Source organism: Phyllobates terribilis, unplaced genomic scaffold (genome assembly GCF_046119375.1).
Source record: "Phyllobates terribilis strain yellow unplaced genomic scaffold, ASM4611937v1 Scaffold_5__5_contigs__length_657084704, whole genome shotgun sequence".
NCBI lineage: Eukaryota > Metazoa > Chordata > Amphibia > Anura > Dendrobatidae > Phyllobates > Phyllobates terribilis.
Genome location: NW_027362765.1, coordinates 438,810,987 through 438,825,798, shown reverse-complemented (window position 1 = coordinate 438,825,798; position 14,812 = coordinate 438,810,987). Strand labels below are relative to the sequence as shown.

The 14,812-nt window shown below is 46.2% G+C and overlaps 1 protein-coding gene across 1 annotated transcript in view; it reads left to right on the top strand.

Annotated features, from left to right (window-relative positions):
• The window catches only part of LOC141273446 (solute carrier family 2, facilitated glucose transporter member 9-like), a 176,782-nt gene that overhangs the window by 72,465 nt on the left and 89,505 nt on the right, over positions 1 to 14,812 (top strand). The gene's annotated exons all lie outside the window — the stretch shown is intronic.

The following is a 14,812-nucleotide window of genomic DNA, read 5'->3' as shown; positions in this document are numbered from 1 at the left end:
TGGGAATTTTTTTAGGAGTTCTGCAGCAAGGGCCTTCGGGTACTGCCCATTTTTGTAGACCTCTCCACCTCAGGAATAAGAGAGTGAAAGTTCTCCTTGTAGCAGGAGTCTAAAACTGTCACCAACCAGTAATGACTGTCACCCAACATTTTGACAACGCGAGGGTCACGGTTAAGGCAGCGTAACATAAAGTCAGCCATGTGTGCCAGACTGGTAACGGGCAAGATTTCCGTGTCCTCACCAAGATGACGATTGACCATGCTCTCCTCCTCCTCCTCCTCCTCCTCCTCCCCCCTGTCCTCAGGCCACCCACGCTGAACCGACGGTATGACACTTGTACAGGTACTACCGTCTACAACGCATGATAGCAGCTCCTGTTCTTCCTCCTCCTCCTCCTCCTCTCCCTCATTGTCCCCCAATGCACGTTGGGATGAGATGAGGCTGGGCTGTGTGTAATCGCCCACTACGGCTTCTTGATCCATCTCATCATACTCTGGCTGCAATGCCTCCTCTTTAATTCTCTGCAGAGAGCGTTGCAAAAGACAGACAAGTGGGATGCTGACACTAATGATGGCGTCATCGCCACTCACCATCTTGGTGGCCTCCTCAAAGTTTGTCAGGATGGTACATATGTCAGACATCCAGGTCCACTCCTGAGGTCTTATGTGTGGAGTCTGACCTGAATATCGACGGCCTTGTTGCAGCTAGTACTCCACAACTGCTCTCTTCTGCTCACAAATCCTTTGCAACATGTGGAGGGTAGAGTTCCAACGTGTGGGGACATCACACACCAGTCGGTGTGCCGGAAGCTGCAAACGCTGCTGCAACACAGCAAGGGCGGCGGAAGCTGTAGCCGACTTGCGAAAATGAGCTGACAGGCGGCGTACTTTCACGAGCAGATCTGGCAACTCGGGGTACGATTTAAGAAACCGCTGAACCACGAGGTTAAGCACATGAGCCAGGCATGGTACGTGTGTGATCTCACCTCGCCTCAGAGCCGCCACCAGGTTACTGCCATTGTCACACACGACCATGCCGGGATGTAGGTTCAGCGGTCTCAGCCACAGATCTGCCTGCTCTTTCACAGCTGTCCACAACTCACAAGCAGTGTGAGGTTTATCACCTAAGCTTATGAGTTTCAGCACAGCCTGTTGCCGCTTGGCGGAGGCAGTACTGCAATGCTTCCAGCTTGTAACTGATGTGGTGATATCTGAGATGGAGGCTGAACATGAGGAGGAGGAGGAGGATGCGCAGGAGCTGTACACTGTGGGGGCAACTCTGACTGACATAGGGCCCGCAATCCTCGGTGTGGGGAGGATGTGTTCCGTCCCAAGGTCCGACTGGGTCCCGGCTTCCACTATGTTTACCCAGTGTGCCGTCAGAGAGATGTACCGTCCCTGGCCACAAGCACTTGTCCACGTGTCCGTTGTCAGGTGGACTCTCCCAGTAACTGCGTTGTTGAGGGCACGGCAGATGCTTTGGGACACGTGCTTGTGTAGTGCGGGGATGGCACACCGGGCAAAATAGTGTCGGCTGGGGACCGAGTACCGAGGGACGGCCACCGCCATAAGATTGCGGAAGGATTCCATCTCCACCAGCCTAAAAGGCAGCATTTACAATGCAAGCAGTCGTGAAATGTGCGAATTTAGGACTGTGGCCTGTGGGGCGTTAGCTGCGAATTTCCACTTTCGGTCAAAGGTCAGGGATATGGACAATTGAACGCTGCGGTGGGACGTGGACGTTGATGCTGTTTCTTGAGAAACTGCCATAACAAGTGAAGACTGAGAGGAGGGGGCATCTTTACATGCAGTATGGACAGGGGATTGCCTTGCACACACAACAGGGGGTTCTATTGCACGCACAACAGTGGAAGAAGCAGTGGTGACACCCGCTGACACTGGTCGTGGACCCTGGGTTTCGCCCCACAAAGTTGGGTGCTTTGCTGCCATGTGCCTGATCATGCTGGTGGTGGTCAGGCTGGTAGTTTTGTCACCCCTGCTGATGCTGGCATGGCAGGTGGAACATATGGCCTTTTTGGGGTTATCAGCAGAGTCTTTAAAAAAATTCCTGACTCTGGAAGACCTGCCGCTTGTACTGGCAACGTCCCTCGTGTTGGTGTTACGGGGAACGGTTGCCTGCCTTCTGTCTGCGGCCACCACACTGCTTCTTCCTGCCTGTTGGGGTACTCTGCTTCCCTCCCCCTGTGTGCTGCTGGCCTCACTCTGCATGTCCTCCTTCCACGTTGGGTCAGTTACTAGATCATCCACCACCTCCTCCTCTTCCACTTGCGCACCACGATCCTCCTCCTCACTTCCTGGCAATTGTGTCTCGTCATCGTCCAACTCTTGTGACAGATTGCCAACATCGACTTCCTGTGGCCGTGGCTGTTCAAATATTTGGGCATCGCAACATGGGATCTCCTCTTCCACCACTTCAAGCGTCTCAGGCGAGGGGCCCAAATATGGAAATGGACCAGTGAACAGCTCTTCAGAGTGTCCAAGTGTGGGATCACTTGCTGTCTGACGACACTCGGCATGGTGGGAGGAAGGAGCATCAGGGTGAGGAGGAGTATGCGGTCGAGACTCACGGCTACTAAGAGTTGACCGTGTGGAAGACAGACCGGAGGTGGTGGTGCCCAGGTAACTGGAAGTATTATCTGCTATCCAATTAATAACCTGTTCACACTGATCAGTTCTCAATACTGGTGTTGTTCTGTGCTTCCCTAGTAATTCGGTCAAGAAGTGGGAGCGAGAAGATGTGGCTGTTGGTTGTGGCACATTTTCACCTTGGCCACGGCCCCGTCCTCTGCACGAACCATCACCAGAACATCCACTTCCACGTCCCTTGCCACGCGCCTTGCCCATTGTAAATGAAGTAAAATAGCTTACACTTGCACTATCAATGGAAAAAGGGTAATAAAGAGTAGATTAGAACCGTGGAAGAGGAAAACCACAGTTATTGTTTACTGGGGTATACCACACTTTTTTAAATAGAGATATTTGCGGCAGAACAGTGAGCGACACACTCAAACTGCTTTTTTTTTAGATACCAAAGGCCCAAAACTGGATAGTACAGCGATTTGACCCGTGGAACTGCGAAACCACACTGGGATGTCGGGCCTACACAAGACTATTTTCAACAGATATATTTTTGTGTCACAACAGTCAGGAGACACTACTGTTTTTCTTTACGGAAAAAACTACCAAAACCTGAATAATAGAGATTTTTTACCGTGGAACAGCAAAACCACAGTTATAATTTACTGGTGTATACCAGGCTTTTTAAAATATATATATATTTGCGGCTGAACAGTGAGCGACACACTCAAACTGTTTTTTTTAGATACAAATGGCCCAAAAGTGGATAATACAGAGGTTTGTACCGTGTAACTGCAAAACCACACTTGTATTTCTTGGGCCTACACCAGACTATTTTCAACAGATATATTTGTGTCTGAAAAATCAGGGAGACACTATTATTATTTTTATACAGCAAAAAATGCCAAAAACAGGATAATAGAGATGTTTTACCGTGGAACATCAAAACCACAGTAATAATTTACTGGTGTATACCAGGCTTTTTAAAATATATATATATTTGCGGCTGAACAGTGAGCGACACACTCAAACTGTTTTTTTTAGATACAAATGGCTCATAGAACTGCAAAACCACACTTCTATTTCTCTGGCCTACACCAGACTATTTTCAACAGATATATTTGTGTCTGAAAAATCAGAGGCACACTTTTTTTTGGGGGGGGGGTGGGGGGACACCAAAAGGTTAATAAGATGGGTATTTGTACATTGTGAAGGAGGAAAAAAAAAAGAGGATTTAGATAAAAAAAAAAGATTTTTCCTGGCCCCCGGGACCTGGAGCTAAGTCCAGCAATTTCAGCAACAGGAGCAGCACACAGGACTGTAATGCAGCGTTTGCTGGTATAACCACTGCGTCTCCTATACAGCCTGCCTGCCTGCCTGCCTGATATACCTGGGATGGATATTAGTCCTGAGAAGGACTGTTTGTTTGATCTGGCAGCCTTTACAGACCCTACACTAACTATTTTGCAGGATATATCTCTCCCTAAATCAGCAGCGCTGTCCCTACACTGTCTGATCCGGAGCGACTGTGTCCAAGATGGCGGCGCCCGGTTTTAAATACTTGACGTGACGCTGTGCGGCCAGCCAATCACTGTAATGCCCACAAACAACATGGCTGCGGCATTACAGTGACTGGCTGGCAATCCCTGCATGTTCATTGGCTCTGTAAAGAGCGCCTAACATGCAGGGCGGAGACCCGAGCTCCCGCCCGAGTAACCCGGAAATGCTCGGTGCTCGCCGAACATCCCGAGTAGCGTGATGCTCGGGCGAGTACCGAGCAGTGTCGAGCATGTTCGCTCAACACTAATAGTAACATCGTTTTTAAGGTTGAAGGAAGACTAAGTCCATCTAGTTCAACCCATAGCTTAACATGTTGATCCAGAGGAAGGCAAAAAAAAACCCATGTGGCAAACACTAAGCTCCACATTGGGGAAAAACATTCCTTCCTGACTCCATACGACAATCAGACTAGTTCCCTGGATCAACGCCCTATCAAGGAATCTAGTATATATAACCTGTAATATTATACTTTTCAAGAAAGTCATCCATGGCCTTCTTAAATTTTAGTAGTGAATCACTCATTACAACATCATGCGGCAGAGAGTTCCATAGTCTCACTGCTCTTACAGTAAAGAATCTGCGTTTGTGATTATGATTAAACCTTCTTTCCTCCAGACGTAGAAGATGCCCCCTTGTCCCCGTCTCTGGCCTCAGAGTAAAAAGATCAGTAGAAAGGTCTTTGTACTGTCCCCTCATATACTTGTACATAGTAATAAGATCACCCCTTAGCCTTAATTTTCCAAAGTAAATAACTCTAAGTGTAATAACCTGTCTTGGTATTTCAGACCCCCCAGTCCTCTAATAACCTTGGTCGCTCTTCTCTGCACCCGCTCTAATTCAGCTATGTCTTTCTTATACACCGGAGACCAGAACTGTACACAGTATTCTAAGTGTGGTCGCACTAGTGACTTCTATAGTGGTAAAATTATGTTCTCCTCATGAGCATTTATGTCTCTTTTAATGCATCCCATTATTTTATTTGCCTTTCATAGAATCATAGAATGGTAGCGTTGGAAGGGACCTCCTGGGTCATCTGGTCCAACCCCCTGCTCAAAGCAGGATTCACTAAATCATCTCAGACAGATGTCTGTCCAGCCTCTGTTTGAAGACGTCCATTGAAGGGGAACTCACCACCTCTAGTGGCAGCCTGTTCCACTCATTGATCACACTAACTGTCAAAAAGTTTTTTGTAATATCTAATCTGTGTCTCCTCCCATTCAGTTTCATCCCATTGCTTCTGGTCTTTCTTTGTGCAAATGCGAATAAAGATGACCCATCTTCATTGTGACAGCCCTTGACATATTTGTAGACAGCTATTAAGTCTCCTCTCAGTCTTCTTTTTTGCAAGCTTAACATTCCCAAATCCTCCAACCGTTCCTCATAGGACATGGTTTGCAGACCGGTCACCATTCTGGTCGCTCTTCTCTGAACTTGCTCCAGTTTGTCGATGTCTTTTTTAAAATGTGATGCCCAAAACTGGACACAGTATTCCAGATGAGGTCTGGACCAAAGAGGAGTAAAGTCCGATAATGACTTCACTTGATCAAGACTGAATGCGTGTGTTAATACATTGCTGAATTGTATTTGCCTTTTTTGCTGCTGCATCACACTGTTGACTCATGTTCAGTCTATGATCTATTAGTATACCTAAGTCTTTTTCACATGTACTGTTGCTTAGCTCTATTCCTCCCATTCTGTATATGTTTTTTTATTTTTATTGCCCAGATGTAGTACTTTGCATTTTTTCCCTGTTAAAAACCATTCTGTTAGTTGCTGCCCACAACTCCAGTTTATTTAGGTCTTTTTGAATCCTCTCTCTCTCTTCTCTAGTATTAGCTATCCCTCCTAGATTTGTGTCCTCAGCAAATTTAATCAGTTACCCTCAATTCCCTCATCTAAATCATTGATAAATATGTTGAACAATACAGGTCCCAGGAGAGAGCCCTGTGGTACCCCACTTGAGACATTCATCCAGCTGGTTGTGACGCCATTTACGACCACTCTTTGAGTCCTAAGCCAGTTATGAATCCACCTAACAGTTGCCTGGTCCATTCCATACGTGGTCATTTTTTCCATAAGGATGGTATGAGATACTTTGTCAAATGCTTTGCTGAAATCAAGATATACTATATCTACAGCATTTCCCTGATCCACCCAGTCAGTGATTCTGTCATAGAAGGAAACTAAGTTAGTCTGACATGACTTGTTAGTTACAAACCCATGCTGACTCTGGTTAATCACTTCATTCTTATCTAGGTACTTACATACATGTTGTTTAATAATTTGTTCAAAGATATTTCCTGGTATAGAAGTAAGACTCACCGGCCTATAGTTCCCTGGGTCCACCTTCTTCCCCTTTTTGAAGATAGGAACAACATTTGCTCTTCTCCAGTCTTCTGAGACTTCTCCTGTTCTCCAAGAATTTTCAAAGATTATGGAGAGTGGTTCTAAAATTTCTTCTACGATCTCCTTCAATACTCTGGGGTGTAATTCATCTGGACCTGGAGACTTGAACTCATTTATGTTAGCTAAATATTCCCTCACAATCTTTCTGTTTACAGATAACGTGGATTCTTCAATTCCTTTAAAAGGACAATGAAGACCAGTTGATGTTACATTTTCTTTCTGAGAGAAAACAGATGCAAAATATGAATTAAAAAGTTCGGCCTTCTCAACATCCTTTCTTACCATTTCACCATTTTCATTCTTTAAAAATCCTATAGCATCTTTGACTTTTCTTTTACTTTTGACATACCCCCAAAATCCTTTTTTATTGCTTTTGACATTTCTTGCAAGCCTTAATTCATTGTCCGCTTTAGCTAACCTGATACGAGCCCTGCAGGATCTGCAGACTGCATTATAATCTTCTTTAGATATGCCTCCTTCTTTCCATTTGATAAACATTTCTTTCTTTCTTTCTTTTTAGCATGTGTTTAAGTTCTGTGTTAATCCATCCTGGTTTCCTTTATGCTTCCCATTCTTCCTACTTTTCGGGATTGTTAACGATTGTGCTTTGAGAATCTCATTTTTAAAAATTTCCCATCCTTCCTGGACATTTTGTCCTTAAGGACATTCAGCCATTGGATCCCTCCTATTCTCTTTCTGAGACTCTTAAAATCTGCCTTTCTAAAATCGAACCTTGAAGTTTGAGTCTTCACATGTCTTCCTCCTCTAGTTATCCAAAATTATATAATAGCATGATCGCTGCCTCCTAGGGTCCCAGCCACTTTTACCTCCTCAACTATTTCCTCCCTGTTTATAAGGACTAGATCCTTTGCAGCAGCTGCCTGACACTGGCCACCAAAGGTGAGCCTGTCATCCACCAATACACCCAGGTCTTTTTCAGTTACAGTTTGGCCCAGTGTTTTACAATTAAGCATATAATTATACATTCTATTTCCTCTGCCCAAGTGCATTACCTTACATTTATCACCATTAAATCTCATTTGCCATTTATCAGCCCAAGCTTCTAGTTTACATAGATCCTCCTGTAATATAAAATTGTCCTCCTCAGTATTGATTACCCTGCAGAGTTTAGTGTCATCTGCAAATATTGAAATACTACTCTGTATGCCCCCTACAAGGTCATTAATAAATGTTAAAAAGAAGGGGGCCCAATACTGACCCCTGTGGTACCCCACTGTTAACTGAGACCCAGTCTGAGTGTGTTCCATTAATAACCACCCTTTGTTTCCTATCACTGAGCCAGTTCTTAACCCACATAAATATATTTTCCTCTATCCCCATTGTTCTCATTTTATGTATCAACTTTTTGTGTGGAATCATATCAAAAACTTTTGAAAAGTCCATATACACAACATCCACTGCATTTCCTTGGTCCAGTCCGGAACTTGCCTCCTCATAAAAGCTGATCAAATTAGGCTGACAGGAACGGTCCCTCGTAAACCCATGTTGATATTGGGTCATGAGGTTATTCCTCTTCAGATACTCTAGTATAGCATCTCTTAGGAAACCCTCCAGGATTTTACCCACAGTACAGTCATGGCCAAAAGTTTTGAGAATGACACCAAAATTATATTTTCACATGATCTGCTGGCCTCTGGTTTTTATTAGTGTTTGTCTGATGTTTATATCACATACAGAAATATAATTGCAATCATATTATGAGTACCAATAGGTTATATTGACAGTTAGAATGAGTTAATGCAGCAAGTCAATATTTGCAGTGTTGCCCCTTCTTCTTCAAGACCTCTGTAATTCTCCCTGGCATGCTCTCAATCAACTTTTGGACCAAATCCTGACTGATAGCAGTCCATTCTTGCATAATCAATGCTTGCATTTTGCCAGAATTTGTTGGTTTTTGTTTGTCCACCCGTCTCTTGATGATTGACCACAAGTTCTCAATGGGATTAAGATCTGGGGAGTTTCCAGGCCATGGACCCAAAATCTCTATGTTTTGTTCCATGAGCCATTTTAGTTATCACCTTTGCTTTATGGCAAGGTGCTCCATCATGCTGGAAAAGGCATTGTTGGGAGCCAAACTGCTCTTGGACGGTTGGGAGAAGTTGCTCTTGGAGGACATTCTGGTACCATTCTTTATTCATGGCTGTGTTTTTAGGCAAGACTGTGAGTGAGCCGATTCCCTTGGCTGAGAAGCAACCCCACACATGAATGGTTTCAGGATGCTTTACAGTTGGCATGAGACAAGACTGGTGGTAGCGCTCACCTCTTCTTCTCCAAATAAGCTGTTTTCCAGATGTCCCAAACAATCGAAAAGGGGATTCATCAGATAAAATGACTTTGCCCCAGTCCCCAGCAGTCCACTCCCTGTACCTTTTGCAGAATATCAGTCGGTCCCTGATGTTTTTTCTGGAGAGAAGTGGCTTCTTTGCTGCCCTCCTTGAAACCAGCCCTTGCTCAAAGAGTCTCCGCCTCACAGTGCATGCAGAAGCACTCACACCAGCCTGCTGCCATTCCTGAGCAAGCTCGGCACTGCTGGTAGTCCGATCCCACAGCTGAAACAGTTTTAAGATACGGTCCTGGCGCTTGCTGGTCTTTCTTGGGCGCCCTGGAGCCTTTTTGACAACAATGGAAGCTCTCTCCTTGAAGTTCTTGATGATGCGATAGATTGTTGACTGAGGTGCAATCTTTGTAGCTGCGATACTCTTCCCTGTTAGGCCATTTTTGTGCAGTGCAATGATGGCTGCACGTGTTTCTTTAGAGATAACCATGGTTAACTGAAGAGAAACAATGATACCAAGAACCAGCCTCCTTTTAAAGTGTCCAGTGATGTCATTCTTACTTAATCATGACTGATTGATCGCCAGCCCTGTCCTCATCAACACCCACACCTGTGTTAATGGATCAATCACTAAAACGATGTTAGCTGCTCCTTTTAAGGCAGGACTGCAATGATGTTGAAATGTGTTTTGGGGGTTAAAGTTCATTTTCTGGGCAAATATTGACTTTGCAAGTACAGTAATTGCTGTTAAGCTGATCACTCTTTGACATTCAGGAGTATATGCAAATTGCCATTACAAAAAATGAAGCAGTAAACTTTGGAAAAATTACTATTTGTCTCCTTCTCAATACTTTTGCCCATGACTGTAGAGGTTAAGCTTACTGGCCTATAATTTCCAACTTCAGTTTTTGTCCCCTTTTTGAATATTGGCACCACACTTGCTATACGCCAGTCCTGTGGTACAGACACTGTTATTATGGAATCTTTAAAGATTAAAAATAATGGTCTATCTATGACGTTACTTAATTCCTGCAGTACTCACATGTGTATCCCATCCGGGCCCGAGGATTTGTCAACTTTAGTGATTTTTAGACGCCGCCGTACTTCCTGCTGGGTTAAGCAAGTGATATTTAATGGAGAATTTTTGTTATCACTAATCATCTTTTCTGTCATGCAATTTTCTTGTGTAAATACTGTTGAAAAAAAATTATTTAGCACATTGGCTTTTTCCTCATCCACCATTTCACCCAGACTATTTTTAAGGGGGCCAACACTATCATTTTTTAGTTTTTTTCTATTAATGTAGTTAAAGAATATTTTGGGAATATTTTTACTTTCTCTGGCAATGAGTCTCTCTGGCTCAATCTTTGCTGCCTTGATTTGTTTTTTACAGAATTTATTTCATTTCTGTATTTATTTAATGCCTCATCACTACCTACTTGCTTTAGTTCTCTAAATGCTTTATTTTTGTCACTTATTGCGCCCCTTACAGCTCTATTTAGCCATAGTGATTTCCTCCTATTTCTTGCATGTTTATTCCCATAGGGTTTATTTTGTGCACGGGTCCTATTCAGGATGCTAATAAATGTCTCCCATTTGCTTTGTGTAGCTTTATGTCTCAGGATATCGTCCCAGTTTATTGCACTAAGATCATCTCTCAACCGTTGGAAATTTGCCTTCCTGAAGTTTAGTGTCCTTGTAACCCCTCTACTACACAGCTTATTAAAGGACAAATGAAAATGTATTATTCTGTGATCACTATTACCCAAGTGACCCCCTACTTGTATATTTGAAATGGGGTCTGGCCTGTTGGTTAATATTAGGTCTAGCAGTGCCCCCCTTCTTGTTGGGTCCTGAACCAGTTGTGAAAGGTAATTGTCTCTCATAGTTGTCAAAAACCTATTACCTTTGCTTGAACTACAGGTTTCTGTTCTCCAACGTATTTCAGGGTAGTTGAAGTCCCCCATAATAATGACTTCTTCTTGCGTCGCTGCTTCATCTATTTGCTTTATGAGGATATTCTCTGCTGCTTCCATTATTTTTGGAGACTTATAACAAACCCCTATCAGTAATTTATTATTTTTTCCCCCTCCCCTTATCTCCACCCACTGGGACTCTATATTTTCATTAGAGTCACATATATTCTCACGCAAGATGGGTTTTAAGGATGATTTTACATATAAACACACACCCCCCTCGCTTGTTTGTACGGTCATTTCTGATAGCCCTGTAAATTAACTGCCCAGTCATGGCTCTCTTCCAGCCATGTCTCAGATATCCCCACCATGTCATAATTATTTTCCAACAAAATGAATTCTAATTCCTCCATTTTGTTGGTGAGGCTTCTGGCATTAGTGTACATGCATTTTATGTATCTCTCTGTACCTCTATTCCCTCTTACTATATTGTCTGTACTAACACCACCCCCAATTTCTTTATTTGTGCCCAGGTCACTATCTGCAATATCTTCCCCACCTATAAAATGAATACCCTCCCCCCTCAATCCCTAGTTTAAACACTCCTCCAACCTTCTAGCCATTTTCTCCCCCAGCACAGCTGCACCCTCCCCATTGATGTGCAGCTCGTCCCTAGCGTAGAATCTGTACCCAACTGAGAAGTTGACCCAGTTCTCCAGGAGCCAAAACCCCTCCTTCCTACACCAATTCATGAGCCACTTATTTATCTCCCTAATCTCCCATTGCCTCTCTGGCGTGGCACGTGGTACAGGTAGTATTTCAGAGAATAACACCTTGGAGGTCCTTGCTTTCAGCTTGCAGCCTGTAACATACCTGGCGGCGTCCTTGCATGGTGGTCCATCTCCCACTGTGCAAGAGCGCGCACTTGATCTCCAGTCCAGAATGTCTCTCTGGCTTCCCTCCATGCTGTCTGTGTCTGTTTCTGCTGCTTAAGGGCGGCGCCCGATCACTTCCTGCTTTTTGTACCTGCTGTGGGTCACACCCCTTGTGCGTCCTCAGCCTATTGCTGTCTGTCACCTGGTATATAGCTCAGCTGCTCCCATCTATCCCTGCCTGAGCATAGTGTTTCATTCAGTGTGTGCTTGCATTCTGAAGGTGCCAGGTCCCGTTCTGTGTTCTCTTGTCTGCCTATCCTGGAGGCTGTATTTCCAGGCCTGTCTGAACACGCTCCTAGCCTGTTCCTCCCGCCTTCTAGGGGCCGATTACCTAGACCCGCTCCTGTATCTTGTCTGTCCTGTCTGAACACGCTCCTTGCCTGTTCGTCCTGCCTCTCTGGGGGCAGTATTCCCAGACCCGCTCCTGTATCCCGCTGCAGTGTCGGTCTCCTCCGTACACTCAGTTCCAGTCTGAACTCTCTCCTATCCTTTACCTGTTTTGCCTCTATGTCCGTTCCCTTCCTTTTTCTGCAGAGTCTGAACTCGTACCTAACTCCTGCTTGTTGTCTCTGTACTCCCGTTTGTGGTCCACTCGCTACTTCACTGCAAGTACCCTGTGGGTATCTGGCTCTGCCTTTCTCTTCCTGTCTGTTCCGTGTGAACAGAGCCCTGTCCCCCCTGCTCTGGCTCCTTTGCTCACCGCTCCGGCGGTTCTAGCCTGCTCTGGCTCCTTTGCTCACCGCTCCGGCGGTTCTAGCCTGCTCTGGCTCCTTTGCTCACCGCTCCGGCGGTTCTAGCCTGCTCTGGCTCCTTTGCTCACCGCTCCGGCGGTTCTAGAATGCTCTGACTCCTTTGCTCACCGCTCCGGCGGTTCTAGCCTGCTCTGACTCCTTTGCTCACCGCTCCGGCGGTTCTAGCCTGCTCTGACTCCTTTGCTCACCGCTCCGGCGGTTCTAGCCTGCTCTGACTCCTTTGCTCACCGCTCCGGCGGTTCTAGCCTGCTCTGGCTCCTTTGCGCGCTGCTCCGGCAGCCTTGCTCCGCTCTGACCCTTTTGCTCACTGCTCCGGCAGTCTCGCTCCGCTCTTATCCTTTTGCTCACTGCTCCGGCAGTCTTGCTCCACTCTTGCTCACCGCTCCAGGCGGCCTCGTCCTGCTTTACTCTTGCTCACTGCTCCGGCAGTCTCGCTCAGCTCTGACCCTTTGCTCACCGCTCCTGGCGGCCTTGTCCTGCTCTACTCTTGCTCACCGCTCCAGGCGGCCTCGTCCTGCCCTGCTCTCGCTCACCTCTCTGGGCGGCCTCACTCTGCTGTGTTTGTCCACCACATCTGTGGTTCTGTTCCTGAGTCCCAATGTGTACTGGGTCCTATCCCGCCAGTGTCCCTACCTGCTAGTGCCTCCCTGTCTGCACTCTAGCTGTGCTTGCCTGTACCCCTCTGTCTGTATTGTTCCTGAGTCCCAGTGTGTACTGGGTCCTATCCCGCCTGTGTTCCTACCTGCTAGTGCCTCCCTGTCTGCACTCTAGCTGTGCTTGCCTGTACCCCCCTGCCTGCATACCCGCCTGCCTGCATCCCAGTCGAGCCAGCCTATACCCACCAGTCTGTATGCCAGCCTACCAGTCTGTTCCTGTATTCCCCTGTGTGGGTCAACAGCCGTGTCCGGGGTCTGTTCTGGAGTAGCACCTGGTCCCTCTGCTCGGTTCCTCCTTGGTGCACTGGCGTCGTATGCCGTCGTGCGACCCTGGTCGGATCGGGTGAATACCTAGTTACGCCCCTCCAGGCATTCACTCTCCGGCACGGTCCAGTGGAATCACTACAATCACACGCACACGCCGCTCAGCCCGGGCGTGTGCATTACACAGCCTAATTCCCTGAAATCATCTTTAAGGACCTTCCACCTACCTCTAACTTTGTCATTTGTGCCAATGTGCACCATGACCGCTGGGTCCTCACCAGCCCCTCCCAGTAATCTGTCAACCCGATCAGCGATGTACCGGACTCGAGCACCAGGTAGGCAGCACACTGTTCGACGATCCCTGTCTTTGTGACAGATCGCCCTATCTGTTCCCCTAATAATTGAGTGCCCCACTACCAGCACCTGCCTGGCCTGCCCTGCTCTCCTATTTCCCCCCTTACTGGAGCGGACACTCCTCCGGCTTTCAGAGGACATGCCTTGCTGCAGCAGTGCTACCCCTGTACCGACACCCCCCTCATCTGCCAACTTTGCAAACTTATTGAGGTGTGCCAGATCAGGACTAGCCTCCCTGGAACTCTTCCCTCTACCCCCGCCCCCTTCTAACTGTCACACAGCTAGATGCCTCACTGTCCTGCAGCTCCCTACTACCACCCTCCCCCACATCTACTCCAGTGAGTAGCTGCTCAGTGAGCAGGAGACTCCTGTCCATATTGTCAATGGATCTCAGTGTTGCAAGCTGCTCATTTAGATCCAGTACCTGGGCTTCCAAACGCACAACGTGCACACATCTCGCACAGCAGTATGCACACCCGACCGGCTGTTCAAGGATTGCATACATGTGACAAGATGTACACTGGATAGCATTGTCAATAATGGAGCTCATTTCCTAATGGGGATTGCCCTAGACAGAAATGTTAAGTAAAAAGAAATGTAAAGAATTAATAAAATACAGACAGCAATTCAGTCCAAATTCCTCTCTTCCACACTCCCTGAATCCAAAGTCACTGAAAAACTAGTCACTTACTTCAGTTTGCACTTACGCTCCAGTCACACTCAGCTCGTTCACACTTGCTAAGGAAGAAGATTTAAAGAGTTTTTTTTTTCCCTTTTAGCAGCAATCCACCCTACAGTATAGTATGGACCTAAAAATAGTCTTAAAGGTATATGGTTATGTTCGCCTCACCACAAATCTTACTCCAGCCTCTGCTGGAGTAAGATTTGTTGTGTAACCATCTGGCATACCGTCACTCCCTGTCTTGTCCTAGCTCTGGAAACTTTGTCGGAACTAGAGCAATAATGGCGTGAAAATACCAGAAGTTGAATTTTTTTTCCCGCAACCTCACATTGCGCAAACAATTTCAACTCTTCAAAGATTTTTTTCCCAGAAATTTGGTGAAAAAGCTTTGATG